At 49.4% G+C, this 17,908-nt stretch overlaps 1 long non-coding RNA gene across 1 annotated transcript; it reads left to right on the top strand.

Moving 5' to 3' along the window:
- The first annotated feature begins 718 nt into the window (after positions 1-718).
- Positions 719-17,708, top strand: LOC117516401. The gene is made up of 3 exons (XR_004562389.1): positions 719-795; positions 1,017-1,018; positions 17,698-17,708. It is a non-coding gene; the product is annotated as an uncharacterized LOC117516401 (long non-coding RNA).
- The last annotated feature ends 200 nt before the right edge of the window (positions 17,709-17,908 follow it).

The raw sequence follows: 17,908 nt of genomic DNA, 5'->3' as shown, positions 1-17,908 counted from the left end.
TATAAAATAAAAATAAAAACCCTACATTTGTTAGAGTTTCACTGAAGGTAACCTTGAGAATAGTATAGTGCTGCTGTACGTCTGAGATGGAATGAAGAAATATGCATACCAGCAGCCGAGCTGCACTTTTGAGCTATTGAAGTGAGGTTTTCTTTGCAGCCACTGACTCCACCAGGTGATTTCACTGATTAATATCACTTTGAGCAGGTGGAATCAGTTAATCAGTGAAATCACCTGGTGGAGTCAGTGGCTGCAAAGAAAACCTGAACCCTTTTGGCCCTTTCTGGAACAAGGTGCCCACCCCTGGCATAGAATAACTGAGCAGAGTCGGGGGGGGGGGGGGGGGGGGTGTTTAATGTTTGGGTGGAATCAAAGATTTCTGAGTCTCAGGGTTAATAAGCACCACAGGGTTATAACTCATGGTTGAATGGTTTGGACTTCTGGTCACAGGCGAACAGGGCAGCGAAGTGAAGATGAATGAGCAGACAGATGTGTAGTCGAGCCTGTAGAGAACCGAACCTTTGATCGCAGGGTGAAGAATTGCCAACTCTGCGCAGCAGGGCTCTCCGAAACAGCTCCAGAAAAGTTCAATTATTCAACTCTTTTCTTGCTTAACATCTTTATTTGTTGGTGTGTCCAAGAACAGAAGCATACACATAAAAATAACTCACTTTGTTGATATGCCTTTGCCTACATTTTTCCCTTGAAACCTGGTATTTGCCTCCTACACTATTCAAGGTTTGCATGGACTGGGTGTTGGGTAGGGTTGTCGAAACCAGTGGTTTAGGTACTTTTGTTGTCGACAACAGCTTTGCTGATCTTTTTAGACTCAGTGGATACTATGATTGCAGCACTTGAGAAGCTGAGTGATGAATTTTAGCATTTGGGTGTGCAGTTGTTCTGGTACAAGACTGAGATCCAGGCTTCAATGACTTCCTAGAGTCGGTCATCAGAAGTGTATCTTTGAGGCAAAAGTGCTGAAGTTGTAGACATTCACTTATCTTGGCAGTGACCAGTGGTGGGCACAGTTCAGTTAATCCGATAGCAGATAAAAGCAAGTGTTTTTGCTAGCGGATTAGCTTTTCAGATAAGTTTTAAAACCATCATCGGACCAATTATCTTCCGATAAATTTAGTTCTGATAACTTTCAGTCCGATAACTTTTTTATTTTTTTTTTGCTGGGAAAGTGAGCAAAGTTTAATGGTCAAAAATGTTTGTAAACCCTAAATCAAACTTTTTAGTCCATCTGTTGTGTGTTTATTTATGGCAGACTGGCTGTCGCTTGCTGTTGATGTCATCATTAAGTGCAAAACATGATTTCCCGGTCGACACAGGGAGCATTGTGGGTAGTGTAGTTCGGGTTCACTTTGAATGTTACATTGTTTCCGTCCCTTGGAAATCTGCTGCAAAACCCATCACACATTGTGCAAAAAGAATTATTTAAATATCTAAAGGACACTGGATTACTTCATCGCATCTAAACAAATGACTATGGCTGCCAGGAGTTAAGGTTTTGTAAAATCTTAGCGATCACTCACCAGCCTGGTAGGTGGCGGTAAATGCACTTTAAACTGGTGCCATCCGCCATTGGATCTGAAAGAAGAACGGACTAATTTTAACATTATTTTATTTTATTTCTTTGCGGCTGGTATCGCCAACACTCGGTGGGAAAGAGGAGCTCTCACGGCGCAGCTGTGTACAGACTGGAACGTTTCTTCACCATTTAGACCGTTTTGGATCATCTCAGACGATTATTTTTTCAGATAAATCCCACTGAAACTAACAGGTAAGAACTTATATTTACTACATGTATTTTACTCTGCCAATCAATGGATTAATGGATGTATTTTGATTGTTTAAGCCACAGGGTTCAAAGCGTATGAAAAAGAGGCTTCTTTTTAGTTTGTAAATGACGGTGTATCTAATACCGAGATAAACTGTGACTTCTAATACTGTGTTTTACTGCTTTTGAAAAATGATGACAGTGTTTGGGGTTTTATTTTTTTATTTATTCATTTTTTGTGCATTCTTGTGTGTTTGTGAGCCTTGAATTTACCCAGCAGCCCCTGCGGTGCTTAAAGTGAAACTGGTTTATCAGAAGCCGACAGTGTAATCTGATGTGGCCACGTCCGAATCAATAGTAAAAGTTATCGGTTATTGGTTATCTGCAATAAATATCTTTTTTTTTTTAGCAGTTTATTGGTTTATCATCATAAAAGATAACTTTTCAGTTATTTGATTAATGGTGCTCTTATATCAGTGGTGTAGCTAATGAGATCAATCATTTTCACAGGGAAAGGAATTTTGTGAAAGAAAGTTTGTGAAATATGTCCACAGGGTTGTTGCAGTTTCTCAAAGGATTCATTTGAAGTCATACAGGTGACTATCTCCTCAGTCCTCTCTCCCAGACTTAATCTGGCTAGACTTCAACATCAAACTGTTTTCCAAATGACTGGAATGGAATATGGGAGTTTATTTTTCCTGACAAGACACTGAAAGCTGCGATTGCAGTGGTGTGACCAATTTTCCCAGGAAGGGATGTTTCATCTCAGAGGGACTTCCAAAGTCTTGGGTACCACTGGAACAGTTTTGAATCAAATAAGTTAGGGAGACAAAGATAAAGAGGATCAGTGGCATTGTGAGGGAACCACAGACATTTTAGCCATGTGACACATTTCTCTATGCTTGATCCAGGACATAGGTGTTGAGTGTTGAGGACTACAGTGGCTGGAGAAGACCAAGAGCTTGGCCATGTTTCACCTGGCTGTGGAAGATGAGTGGATACTTTGCCATAATTCAGCTCAAGCTGAATTGTGGCATCAGCGCCTGCTCCCAGACTTGACTTGGAATTCAGAACATAACCCAGAGAAGTGCTAAATATCTGAGAATGTGGGCTGTGAAGGCACTGAAGGTAGACGAGGGATTTGCTGGAGAAATGTGTAAGCACATGATACACCATCTGAGGCCGGGCCTTACCCACTGACCAGATCACAGGTCTGTCAGTGCTCACGAAACACAAGCGTGAATTTTCATTGGACTACTTTGCGGCTCTGTTTTGTTCAATCCTTTAAATCAAACAAGTACAGCAGATAGCTCAGTGGGATAAGAAGTTGGTCTATCAATAAGTAGACCTCATTTCAATTCCTAGTCTTGCTTTATTTCTCTGACCAAGGACAGAGAAACATCACAGTTTCAGTCCACCCAGGTATAAATGGGCACTGGTTTTGACTGAGGAAATAACCAGCGTCAGACTGGAATCTGCATCACGGTATAGAATCTGGGGATAATCACTGGCACCAACAGGTCTTGGGGTCTATATAGGACTTACTTCTTAAAATAAAGCTAAACTCTACACTACAAGCACATTTTATTGTTCGCTTTTAACTCAACTGTGGTGGTGAACAAAGATAAAATTACAAAAACTGCATCACTGTCTAACTACTTACAGTCCTGACTGTACATACAGTAGTGTTCAGAATAATAGTAGTGCTATGGGACTAAAAAGATTAATCCAGGTTTTGAGTATATTTCTTATTGTTACATGGGAAACAAGGAACCAGTAGATTCAGTAGATTCTCTCAAATCCAACAAGACCAAGCATTCATGATATGCACACTCTTAAGGCTATGAAATTGGGCTGTTAGTAAAAAAAAAAAGTAGAAAAGGGGGTGTTCACAATAATAGTAGCATCTGCTGTTGACGCTACAAACTCAAAACTATTATGTTCAAACTGCTTTTTTAGCAATCCTGTGAATCACTAAACTAGTATTTATGTTGTGTGGGCCGCTGAAGAGGAGGTACTGCTGGCCCACCACCACCAGAGGGCACCCTGCCTGGAGTGCGGGCTCCAGGCACCAGAGGGCGCTGCCGCCTCACAGGAGCAGCCGGGGTGACAGCTGACACTCATCACCTGTGACAGCTGTCACCACTCATCTGATCTGCATCGGTATATCAGCAAGACGTCATCTCCACCTCTTTGCCGAGATATCGTTCTACCTGAAAGGTAATATCCTCAGCCTGACTGCTTGATAGAAAGCCTTTTTTTGTGATTTTTGTGAGTGATAACAGACTTTTTCTCCAACGAGAGGTGGAGGTAGCTTCCCTGCCGTGCAGATTGCTGGGTGCAGACGCACCCACGTTTAATTGTGTTTTTGTTCCTCGCCAGCAGTACCAGGTCCGACACGCGGAGGCAGTGGCCACCTGGGAGTTCGGGACTTGGCGGCTCCAGTATTCCCGGGGTCTGGTGGCGGAGGAAATCGTGTGGTTCCGGTTCTGCTTTGGACAGGCGTCTCCTATCTTCGAGCCTGCCCACACGACACCTTGTAATTTGACCTTTGATCTATTGTGTAATCTGTTGTGTTTGTTGTGCACGTTCGCAACAGTAAAGTGTTGTTATTTGACCTATTCCATTGTCCGTTCATTTGCGCCCCTGTTGTGGGTCCGTGTACTTACACTTTCCCAACAGGATATCTCGGCCAACGTCATGGATCCCGAGGGGCGTCAACCGGCTGTTGAACGGCCAATGGAAGAACAGGGCGCACAGGCGCCCGCAGGAGGAATGATCAGTGAGTTGCAGCGGATCCTCACCGTTTTCACGGCTCAGTTGGATTTAATGACCGAGCAGAACGTCCTCCTTAACCGCAGGGTGGAGGCTCTCGCCGCGCAGGTGGAGGCGCGCCCTCAGGGCGCTGCTGCGGCTCTCCCTCCGGTCGACCCTGTGCATAACAGTGACGTTCCACTGGTCGTTCAACGACCCCTCCCACCTTCCCCTGAAGCATACATAAGCCCTCCAGAGCCGTACGGAGGTTGTGTGGAGACGTGCACGGACTTCCTTATGCAGTGTTCGCTCGTCTTCGCACAACGTCCCGTCATGTACGCGACTGATTCTAGCAAGATAGCTTATGTAATTAATCTGCTTCGCGGCAAGGCACGCGCTTGGGCTACAGCGCTTTGGGAGCAAAATTCACGGCTCCTTCTGACATATGATGGGTTTGTGAGGGAGTTCAGAACAGTGTTCGATCACCCAAATAGAGGAGAGACCGCTTCAGCCGTGCTGCTGTCAATGAGACAGGGGCGCCGGAGCGCAGCTGCTTATGCAGTCGACTTCCGCATCGTGGCTGCGAGGTCCGGCTGGAATAACACTGCCCTCCGCGCCGCCTTCGTAAACGGACTGTCGTTGGTCCTGAAGGAGCTCCTGGTGGCTAAGGACGAACCGCGGGATTTAGACGGGCTTATTGATCTCGTTATACGATTAGACAATCGGTTAGAGGAACGCCGTCGGGAGCGAGGCGAAGGACGTGACCGGATACGCGCCGCCCCTCTCCCTTCCGGGTTCGAAAAGGGGCCGCCCTCCCCACGCTCAACAGCCGCAGCGCTTTGTGGGGCAACAGCTCCCCCTGTTGACGTTGTTAGGGAGACGCACAGGGCCAAAATGGGGAAGCTGATCCGTGGAGAGTGTTTTCTCTGCAGCTCAACAGAGCACACACAGAGAGACTGCCCCAAACGGCCAAAACGTCAACACTCGCCCTTAGAGACTGGGCTAAGGGGGGGTCAAGACATTCAAGTGAGACACACACAAATTGCCACACGACTCCCAGTCACAATCCTGAGCGGGGATTTAACCCTTCAAGCCCGAGCACTGGTGGACACGGGGTCAGAAGGGAATCTGCTAGACAGCAGATGGGCAAAGGAGGTAGGGCTCCCTCTGGTGGCGCTTCCTACGCCATTGCAGGTGCGGGCACTAGATGGCACCCTCCTCCCTTTACTCACACACAAGACACCACCAGTAACTCTGGTGGTGTCTGGAAACCACCGGGAGGAGATTGAGTTTTTTGTAACTCCTGCCACCTCCCGCGTGATTTTGGGCATCCCATGGATGTTAAAGCACAATCCCCGGATCGATTGGCCATCTGGGGTGGTGGTTCAGTGGAGCGAAACCTGCCATCGGGTGTGTTTAGGATCCTCGGTTCCTCCCGGTTCCCAGGCTAAGGAGGAGGTCAAAGTCCCTCCCAATTTGACGGCAGTGCCGGTTGAGTACCACGATCTTGCTGACGTCTTCAGCAAGGATCTGGCACTCACCCTTCCCCCGCACCGTCCGTACGATTGTGCCATTGATTTGGTTCCAGGCGCTGAGTTCCCGTCCAGCAGGCTGTACAACCTCTCACGACCTGAGCGCGAATCAATGGAGACCTACATCCGGGACTCATTAGCTGCCGGGCTGATCCGGAACTCCACCTCCCCGATGGGGGCAGGTTTCTTTTTTGTGGGCAAGAAAGATGGCGGACTTCGTCCATGTATTGATTACAGGGGGCTGAATGAGATTACGGTTCGCAACCGATACCCGTTGCCATTATTAGATTCCGTGTTCACCCCCCTGCATGGAGCCAAAATCTTTACTAAACTGGATCTTAGAAATGCGTATCACCTGGTTCGGATCCGGAAGGGAGACGAATGGAAGACGGCATTCAACACCCCATTAGGTCACTTTGAGTACCTGGTCATGCCGTTCGGCCTCACCAACGCCCCCGCGACGTTCCAAGCATTAGTTAATGATGTCTTGCAGGATTTCCTGCACCGATTCGTCTTCGTATATCTAGACGATATACTCATCTTTTCTCCGGATCCTGAGACTCATGTCCGGCATGTACGTCAGGTCCTGCAGCGGTTGTTGGAGAACCGGCTGTTTGTGAAGGGCGAGAAGTGTGAGTTCCACCGCACCTCTTTGTCCTTCCTGGGGTTTATCATCTCCCCCAACTCCGTCGCTCCTGATCCGGCCAAGGTTGCGGCGGTGAGAGACTGGCCCCAACCCACTAGCCGTAGGAAGCTGCAACAGTTCCTCGGCTTTGCTAATTTCTACAGGAGGTTCATTAAGGGCTACAGTCAGGTAGTTAGCCCCCTGACAGCCCTGACCTCACCAAAAGTTCCCTTCACCTGGTCGGATCGTTGCGATGCCGCGTTCAAGGAGTTGAAACGGCGCTTCTCGTCTGCACCAGTTCTGGTGCAGCCCGATCCTAGTCGCCAGTTAGTGGTTGAAGTGGACGCCTCGGACTCAGGGATAGGAGCTGTGCTTTCCCAGAGCGGGAAGACCGATAAGGTCCTTCACCCGTGTGCCTATTTTTCCCGCAGGTTGACCCCGGCCGAACGGAACTATGATGTCGGCAATCGAGAACTCCTTGCGGTGGAAGAGGCTCTTGAAGAGTGGAGACATCTGTTGGAGGGAACGTCCGTGCCATTCACGGTTTTCACTGACCACCGGAACCTGGAGTATATCAGGACCGCCAAGCGGCTGAATCCCAGGCAAGCCCGCTGGTCACTGTTCTTCGGCCGTTTTGACTTCCGGATCACCTACCGTCCCGGGACCAAGAACCAGAGATCGGATGCCTTGTCCCGGGTACATGAAGATGAAGTCAAAACGGAGTTGTCGGATCCACCGGAACCCATCATCCCGGAGTCCACTATCGTGGCCACCCTCACCTGGGACGTAGAGAGAACCGTCCGGGAGGCCCTGGCACGAAGCCCGGACCCTGGAACTGGGCTGAAGAACAGACTTTACGTCCCACCAGAAGCTAGGGCTGCAGTCCTGGACTTCTGTCACGGCTCTAAGCTCTCCTGTCATCCAGGGGTGCGAAGAACCGTGGCAGTTGTCCGGCAGCGCTTCTGGTGGGCGTCCCTAGAGGCCGACGTCCGGGATTATATCCAGGCCTGCACCATCTGCGCCAGGGGCAAGGCTGACCATCGTAGGGCTTCGGGTCTGCTCCAGCCGCTGCCCGTGCCCCATCGCCCCTGGTCCCACATCGGCCTGGATTTTGTCACGGGTCTCCCGCCATCCCAGGGCAACACCACCATCTTCACGATAGTGGACCGATTCTCCAAGGCGGCCCACTTCGTGGCCCTCCCGAAGCTCCCGACGGCCCAGGAGACAGCGGACCTCCTGGTTCACCACGTCGTCCGGCTGCATGGGATCCCAACAGACATTGTCTCAGATCGCGGTCCCCAGTTCTCCTCGCACGTCTAGAGGAGCTTCTGCCGGGAACTGGGGGCCACGGTGAGTCTCTCATCCGGGTACCATCCCCAGACCAACGGGCAAGCAGAACGGGCCAATCAGGAGATGGAGCAGGCCCTGCGTTGCGTGACAGCCGCGCACCCGGCGGCCTGGAGTACCCATCTGGCCTGGATCGAGTATGCCCATAACAGCCAGGTGTCGTCAGCCACCGGCCTCTCCCCTTTCGAGGTATGTCTGGGGTACCAACCGCCTTTGTTTCCAGTGGTTGAGGGAGAGGTCGGTGTGCCCTCGGTCCAGGCCCACCTACGGAAGTGCCGTCGGGTGTGGCGTGCCGCCCGTTCTGCCTTGCTGAGGGCCCGGATGAGGTCAAAGGCCCATGCAGACCGTCGGCGGACCCCGGCCCCTGCGTATCGGCCAGGGCAGGAGGTGTGGTTGTCGACAAAGGACATCCCCCTCAAAGTGGACTCCCCCAAGTTACAGGACCGTTACATCGGTCCCTTCAAAATCCAGAAGGTCATCAGTCCAGCCGCAGTGAGGCTTCAGCTGCCGGCCTCACTGCGGATCCATCCTGTATTTCACGTGTCCAGAATCAAACCACATCACACCTCACCCCTCTGTACTCTGGGTCCGGCACCGCCTCCTGCCCGGATCATCGATGGCGAGCCGGCTTGGACTGTGCGCCGGCTTTTGGATGTCCATAGGATGGGCTGGGGCTTCCAGTATTTGGTGGACTGGGAGGGGTACGGACCTGAAGAACGCTCCTGGGTGAAGAGGAGCTTCATTCTGGACCCGGCCCTCCTGGCCGATTTCTACCGCCGCCACCCGGACAAGCCTGGTCGGGCGCCAGGAGGCACCCGTTGAGGGGGGGGTCCTGTTGTGTGGGCCGCTGAAGAGGAGGTACTGCTGGCCCACCACCACCAGAGGGCACCCTGCCTGGAGTGCGGGCTCCAGGCACCAGAGGGCGCTGCCGCCTCACAGGAGCAGCCAGGGTGACAGCTGACACTCATCACCTGTGACAGCTGTCACCACTCATCTGATCTGCATCGGTATATCAGCAAGACGTCATCTCCACCTCTTTCCCGAGATATCGTTCTACCTGAAAGGTAATATCCTCAGCCTGACTGCTTGATAGAAAGCCTTTTTTTGTGATTTTTGTGAGTGATAACAGACTTTTTCTCCAACGAGAGGTGGAGGTAGCTTCCCTGCCGTGCAGATTGCTGGGTGCAGACGCACCCACGTTTAATTGTGTTTTTGTTCCTCGCCAGCAGTACCAGGTCCGACACGCGGAGGCAGTGGCCACCTGGGAGTTCGGGACTTGGCGGCTCCAGTATTCCCGGGGTCTGGTGGCGGAGGAAATCGTGTGGTTCCGGTTCTGCTTTGGACAGGCGTCTCCTATCTTCGAGCCTGCCCACACGACACCTTGTAATTTGACCTTTGATCTATTGTGTAATCTGTTGTGTTTGTTGTGCACGTTCGCAACAGTAAAGTGTTGTTATTTGACCTATTCCATTGTCCGTTCATTTGCGCCCCTGTTGTGGGTCCGTGTACTTACACTTTCCCAACAATTTAGTTGTATAACCACAGTTTTTCATGATTTCTTCACATCTGCGAGGCATTAATTTTGTTGGTTTGGAACCAAAACTTTGCTCATTTAATAGTGTGCTTGGGGTCATTGTCTTGTTGAAACACCCATTTCAAGGGCATGTCCTCTTCAGCATAAGGCAGCATGACCTCTTCAAGTATTTTGACATATCCAAACTGATACCTGGTATGTGATATATAGGCCCAATACCATAGTAGGAGAAACATGCCCATATCATGATGCTTGCACCACCATGCTTCACTGTCTTCACTGTGAACTGTGGCTTGAATTCAGAGTTTGGGGGTCGTCTCACAAACGGTCTGCGGCCCTTGGACCCAAAAAGAACAATTTTACTCTCATCAGTCCACAAAATATGCCTCCATTTCTCTTTAGGCCGGTTGATGTGTTCTTTGGCAAATTGTAACCTCTTCTGCACGTGTTTTATTTAACAGAGGGACTTTGCGGGGGATTCTTGCAAATAAATTAGCTTCACACAGGCGTCTTCTGTCACAGCATTTACAGGTAACTCCAGACTGTCTTTGATCATCCTGGAGCTGATCAGTGGGTGAGCCTATGCCATTCTGGTTATTCTTCTATCCATTTTGATGGTTGTTTTCCGTTTTCTTCCACGCATCCCTGTTTTTTTTTTGTCCATTTTAAAGCATTGGAGATCATTGTAGATGAACAGCCTATAATTTTTTGCACCTGCGTATAAGTTTTCCCCTCTCCAATCAACGTTTTAATCAAACTACGCTTCTTCTTCTGAACAATGTCTTGAACGTCCCATTTTCCTCAGGCTTTCAAAGAGAAAAGCATGTTCAACAGGTGCTGGCTTCATCCTTACATAGGGGACACCTGATTCACACCTGTTTGTTCCACAGAACTGATGAACTCACTGACTGAATGCCACACTACTATTATTGTGAACACACCTTTTCTACTTTTTTTTTACTTATAGCCCAATTTCATAGCCTTAAGAGTGTGCATATCATGAATGCTTGGTCTTGTTGGATTTGTGAGAATCTACTGAATCTACTGGTACCTTGTTTCCCATGTAACAATAAGAAATGTACTCAAAACCTGGATTAATCTTTTTAGTCACATAGCACTACTATTACTCTGAACACTACTGTATATTTTTGTTCAGTTTTTCGATCTATCCTTCTTTGAGTTTGTCATTCAAGCTTTGAATTAGCCGTTCTGAGAGACGTGTAATAAAACCATGTCCTCGAATCAATATTTGTAAAAGTGGAACACGGTGAAGACGTACTGTAGAGAGTATCCATCTCGTCCCAAAATGGCAAACACAGAGAAACAAAATACTGGGAAAATGCTCTGATTCAACTTGTAAACAAGCAGGTTGGCAAATACAGGACGCAGCCACAAATGACTCTGTAACGTCATGAGACTGTAAAGTGGAGCAAAACCTTTGGCCGTCCTGTCGAGGCAGGCTGATGCAGAAGTATGAGTCCTGATGGGAGTTTCCCCACCTGCTCTTAAGGAGGAAGAAAATGTGAGCTGGAATGACTTTAATCACTTCTAATCCTCAAGCGAGGCCAAACCCAAAGAGTGGTGATCAGAGTAGGTTTTAGTGCAGATTATTGATGTGTTTGAATGGCAGTGATTTTTGAATGTGTAGAAGAAATCTATAACATATCATGAAGATGGATTTGGCAGGACAAGACACAGCGTATCGAGGATCCACACACAGTCCCGTAAATGTCAGCTGGCAGCTAAGCTTTGTTTCCCCATGGATAATCTCATAGAGAACGCCTCATTAAATACCACCGCTGGTGGCGCCTCGCTCCAGACTCATGCCGAGTCTGACCTTTCATCATGAGAGCAATTACCGCAACTTGATTCTGGTTTAATCAGACTGTCATTTTATTATCACTACCCTAATGGCGACTTACAGTTAGTCAAAATCTTTCACCATGTTTGGGTCGTAGTCAGTGGTGGGCACACCTCCGATAATCTGATAACAGATAATTATTGAAGATAATGTTTTCATTATCGGATTATCTTTTTAGATAACTTTAAAACCCATTATCAGACTAATTATCTTCCGATAAATTGTTGTCCGATAACTTTTAGACCGATAACGTAGTAAACCGTAGTAAACCAAGCTGAACAGCGGCAAACATTTTTAAAATTTAAAATCAGTTGAGACCTACCTGTTAAAAGTTTCCTAAGAAATGTATAGTTCTACCCTCTGCAAACAGAAGAGAGCTGCTTTCAGAAGAAACCACTCTATCCTCTGCAGACAAAGGAAAACTGGTCACAAAAAAAAAAAATCATTTTCTTTAACACCATACTGATACACTGGCAATATCACCCAAGTCATCCAGAGGCATACATTTTTAACTTATGGTTCAAATTTTAACCAAACTAATTTTGGACAAGTTATTTAAAAAGACTGTCATGTCTGAAAGTTTTATAAAGTGAAAATATCAGATATATGTTTTAGTTTTAAAGTAATGTGATAATTTTTAAGGTTTTGTGAGCACATGCTGTGCCCAGCAGTGCATTATGGGTAGGATAGGGTAATCTCAGTACGTTCATGACAGGACAAATGCATTTCAGACACTCTGTTCAGGCTCCACGGACAGCAGCATTAAACTCTAGTGCCTAAAACTCCCGCGAATATATTCTCTGGGTTTATAGACGTTATTGTATTTACGTTTGTTAAATTCCACGCATCTTAAATGTAGCAGACACGGATTATCTGGAATTCTGTTTTGGCAAGTTTCCAAGGCCTCTTCTGCCATCTACTGGCCAGTAGTGTTCATGGCAGCATTCGCCCTAAGTACTAAGCATTTGGGCATCAGTAGATGGCAGTGTTCTACTTATTTTGACCCCAGTTATATCAGATGGTTGTCAAATCAACTTTTTGGCTTTGCAAATGGCTTTTTTTTTTCTTTTACAAATTAAGTTTACAAACAAAACAAAACAACACCAACAAAAAACATTACAAGACAGCTCTGCGGTGTTTGCACATGTGTAGTGCGAGCAGTTGGACACTTGTAGCTCTTCAGCAGCAGGATACAGAATAATATCAAACAGGTTTGATTTTCATTCAACCATACGATTGGTGATCAGGAGGTGGTCGTGAGATGTTAAACGCAGCTTGTTAATCCATGTACACTACATGATACAGGATGCATGATTAACCTGAAACTCGGTCCAAAAAATTCTCGCACGAATGAAAAATCATCTGAAAAAGGGCCACAACTTGCACAGTGTAAAGCCAACATTTATGTGTCAAGACAATATTGAGTGCATGTTTTACAATATAATAAAACGTGCGCATGGCACTAATAAAATGAGCGCACATTCTCTCCACATGCAAAACATTTTGCGATGACACTTCCAGGGCTCCATAAAAATGCCTGTTTTTACAAATAAAAAATGGAATATTTTATGAAAGCACATTTATCTGTAAACACCAACACATGACACACGTCACATTAACGTGTTGGTTTACATAATGACTGAATGAACCAGTCAGTGTTTAGCAGAGGCACTTTTACCCAGAATCCTTTGCGATCTGTCTGCGTTTGTTACAAAACCTCAGAATTAGTGCATTATTCAACATTAAAAGATACATGTTATATTTTAACTATGTACAAATGACAGAATTGACATTAATAGAGTTATTCTATCAGTATTCACACAAAACCATAAGTCAGTATGACTTTATTTTTCAAGACCTCCGCCTGACCGGAGCATTGTGATTGGTAGAGACCTGGCTTTGTGGCTGCTCTCAGGGTGCGTCTGTGCTGTATCCGTGTAGCTTCTAGCAGGGGGCAGCATGTTCAAACATAGAAGTACTGGCTCATTGTTTGGGTCTTTTGTCGCTTTTGATGCTTCCAAAAGCAATCGTGATGTTAAAACTCAAATTCAGCTTGTTAGTAGTTGCAAATGTACCAGAGACAATACTGGAATTTATCGGTTATCTGTAACTTCCGATACATTTTTGGGTGGTTTATCGGTTTATCTATTTGGTTATCTGTGCCCACCACTGGTCGTAGTGCATCGACGTCGTCAGGATGCTTGTGAAAAATAATCTCACAGTTGCCACAGAAGTCACATTTATTTGTAATGTGCACGCAGCAAAACAACACATTTGCTGGTATTTGAAAAGGTAGTAAGCACAGGGAGAAAAATATGCACATCATGCATACTTCAGATTCTATGCACAAGTCAACATGTGGTGAAGTGCAAGTTAAAAATAAATAAGGAGACAGAATTTAACATAAAGCATTTCACAGAGCTGGGACAGTATAGAAAATGCAAAAACCAGTGAGATTCCTACATTAACTTTGACTTCTATTTCACTGCAGACAGTGTGAAACCAAGATATTTCATATTTTGTGTGGTCAACATCATTTCATATGTACATCCAATCCTGCATTTCAGGCCTACAACATAAACACAATACAGAAAAAATGTTGGGAAAGTGTCGTAACACGGACCCACAACAGGGGGCGCAAATGAACGGACAATGGATAAGAAAAGGAGTAACAATTTAATGTTGTGAAAGTACACAACGGAATACAAACAGAAATAATGGGTGCCAATTGTACACAAGAGGACTGTGGGCAGGCTCGAAGATAGGAGACCTCTGATGATCGAAGAGCCGGAGCCCACACCGCTTCCACCACCAACGGCCTGAAGAACACCGGAGCCGCCAAGTCCTGAGTCCCCAGGTGGTCTCTGTCTGACTGGTGGTGGTGGGCCAGCAGTACCTCCTCTTCAGTGGCCCACACAACAGGACCCCCGCCTCAACGGGCGCCTCCTGGCGCCCGACCAGGCTTGTCCGGGTGTCGGTGGTAGAAATCGACCAGAAGGGCCGGGTCCAGGATGAAGCTCCTCTTCACCCAGGAGCGTTCTTCGGGTCCGTAACCCTCCCAGTCCACCAAGTACTGAAAACCCCGGCCCTTCCGACGGACGTCCAGGAGCCGACGAACAGTCCATGCCGGCTCCCCGTCGATGATTCGGGCAGGAGGTGGTTCGGGTCCAGGGGTGCAGAGTGGTGAGGCGTGGTATGGCTTGAGTCTAGAGACATGAAAAACCGGATGGATCCGCAGTGAAGCCGGGAGTGTCAGCTTCACTGCGGCCGGACTGAGGATTTTGGCGATGGGGAATGGCCCAATGAAACGGTCCTTCAGTTTCTGGGATGTCACCTGGAGCGGGATGTCCTTGGTGGATAACCACACCTCCTGCTCCGGTTGGTATGCAGGGGCCGGGGAACGCCGGCGATCTGCATGGGTCTTGGCCCTCGTCCGGGCCCGCAACAGGGCAGAACGGGCGGTCCGCCACACCCGGCGGCACCTCCGCAGGTGGGCCTGGACCGAGGGTACCCCGACCTCTCCCTCCACAAGTGGGAATAATGGGGGCTGGTAGCCCAGACACGCTTCAAAAGGGGAGAGGCCGGTGGCAGATGACACTTGGCTGTTGTGAGCGTACTCGATCCAGGCCAGATGGTTACTCCAGGCCGCCGGATGCGCGGAGGTGACACAGCGAAGGGCCTGTTCTAGGTCCTGGTTCGCCCGCTCTGCCTGGTCGTTCGTCTGTGGGTGATACCCGGACGAGAGACGTACGGTGGCCCCCAGCTCCTTACAAAAACTCCTCCAGACCTGCGAGGAGAACTGGGGACCACGATCCGAGACGATGTCCGACGGTATCCCATGCAGACGCACGACGTGGTGGACCAGGAGGTCTGCTGTCTCCTGGGCCGTTGGGAGCTTCGGGAGGGCCACGAAGTGGGCCGCCTTGGAGAACCGGTCCACTATCGTCAGTATGGCGGTGTTGCCCTGGGACGGCGGGAGGCCCGTGACGAAGTCCAGGCCGATGTGGGACCAGGGGCGATGAGGCACAGGCAGGGGTTGGAGGAGACCCCTGGTCTTGTGATGGTCCGCCTTGCCCCTGGCACAGGTGGTACAGGCCTGGACGTAGTCCCGGACGTCGGCTTCCAGTGACGCCCACCAGAAGCGCTGCTGGACTACTGCCACGGTCCTACGCACTCCGGGATGACAGGAGAGCTTGGATCCGTGGCAGAAGTCCAAGACGGCAGCCCTAGCCTCTGGTGGGACGTAAAGTTTGTTCTTCGGACCGTCTCCCGGGTCCGGGTTCCTTGCCTGGGCCTCCCGGACGGTCTCCTCCACGTCCCAGGTGAGGGTGGCCACGACAGTGGACTCGGGAAGGATGGTGTCGATGGGGTCCGACAACTCAGCCTTGGCCTCCTCTTCGTGCACCCGGGACAGTGCATCGGATCGTTGATTCCTAGTCCTGGGGCGGTAGGTGATCCGGAAGTCAAAGCGTGCGAAGAACAGGGACCAGCGGGCTTGCCTGGGGTTCAGCCGCTTGGCGGTCCGGATGTACTCCAGGTTCCGGTGGTCCGTAAAAACCGTGAAAGGCTCCGTAGCTCCCTCCAACAGGTGTCTCCACTCTTCCAGAGCCTCCTTCACCGCGAGGAGTTCTCGATTGCCCACGTCATAATTCCACTCAGCGGGGGTCAACCTGCAGGAAAAGTAGGCACAAGGATGGAGAACCTTATCGGACTCCCCGCTCTGGGACAGCACGGCTCCTATTCCTGAGTCTGAGGCGTCCACCTCCACTACAAACTGGCGAGTAGGATCAGGCTGCACCAGAACTGGCGCAGACGAAAACCGGCGTTTCAACTCCCTAAACGCGGCCTCGCACCGGTCCGACCAGGTGAAGGGGACTTTAGTGGAGGTCAGGGCGGTCAGGGGGCTAACAACCTGACTGTAACCCTTAATGAACCTCCTGTAGAAGTTTGCAAAGCCGAGGAACTGTTGCAGCTTCCTACGGCTTTTTGGTTGGGGCCAATCCCTCACCGCCGCAACCTTGGCCGGATCCGGGGCGACGGAGTTGGAGGAGATGATAAACCCCAGGAAGGACAAAGAAGTGCGGTGAAACTCACACTTCTCGCCCTTCACAAACAACCGGTTTTCTAACAACCGGTGTAGGACCTGACGTACATGCCGGACATGGGTCTCAGGGTCCGGGGAAAAGATGAGTATATCATCCAGATATACGAAGACAAACCGATGCAGGAAGTCCCGCAAGACGTCGTTAACCAATGCTTGGAACGTCGCGGGCGCATTGGTGAGACCAAACGGCATGACCAGGTACTCAAAATGACCTAACGGGGTGTTAAATGCCGTCTTCCATTCGTCTCCCTTCCGGATCCGAACTAGGTGGTACGCATTCCTAAGATCAAGTTTGGTGAATATTTGGGCTCCATGCAGGGGTGTGAACACCGAATCCAAGAGGGGCAATGGGTATCGATTGCGAACCGTGATCTCGTTCAACCCCCTGTAATCGATGCATGGACGGAGTCCGCCGTCTTTCTTACCCACAAAAAAGAAACCAGCACCCATCGGGGAGGTGGAGTTCCGGATCAACCCGGCGGCTAAGGAGTCCCGGGTGTAGGTCTCCATTGATTCGCGTTCCGGACGTGAGAGGTTGTACAGTCTACTGGACAGGTACTCAACGTCCGGAATCAAATCAATGGCACAATCGTACGGTCGGTGCGGTGGAAGAGTGAGTGCCAGATCTTTGCTGAAGACGTCAGCCAGATCATGGTATTCCACGGGCACCGCCGTCAGATTGGGAGGGACTTTAACCTCCTCCTTAGCCGTGATCCCGGGAGGAACCGAGGATCCTAAACACTCCCGGTGGCAGGCTTCGCTCCACTGCACCACTGCCCCAGACGGCCAATCGATCCGGGGATTGTGCTTCACCATCCAAGGAAAACCCAAAATCACTCGGGAGGTAGAAGGTGTCACGTAAAACACGATCTCCTCCCTGTGATTCCCAGACACAACCAGAGTCACGGGCTGGGTCCGGTGTGTAATTAACGGGAGTAGAGTGCCATCTAGTGCCCGTACCTTCAAAGGCGAAGGCAGAGCCACTAGAGGGAGCCCCACTTCCTTTGCCCATCTGCTATCCAACAGATTCCCTTCGGACCCCGTGTCCACCAGTGCTGGGGCGTGAAGGGTTAAATCCCCACTCAGGATTATCACTGGGATTCGTGCTGATCTGCGGGGTCTCCCCGTGTACATGTTATGGCCCACCCTTAGCCCAGTTTCTAAGGACGGGCGTTGGTGTTTGACCATTTGGGGCAGTCTTTTAACATGTGTTCACATGAGCCACAGTAAAAACACTCCCCGCGGGCCAGCCTCCTTTGTCTGACATCAGATCTCACTTTGGCCCTGCTCGTGTCCATAGCTTCGTCAGCAGGGGGAGCTGTTGCCACACGGAGCCCACTGGCAATGGAGCGTGGGGACGACGTCACC

Source organism: Thalassophryne amazonica, chromosome 8, assembly GCF_902500255.1.
Source record: "Thalassophryne amazonica chromosome 8, fThaAma1.1, whole genome shotgun sequence".
Lineage (NCBI taxonomy): Eukaryota > Metazoa > Chordata > Actinopteri > Batrachoidiformes > Batrachoididae > Thalassophryne > Thalassophryne amazonica.
The sequence above is the reverse complement of the archived record's forward strand: the minus strand, read 5'-3'. Positions and strand labels throughout refer to the sequence as shown.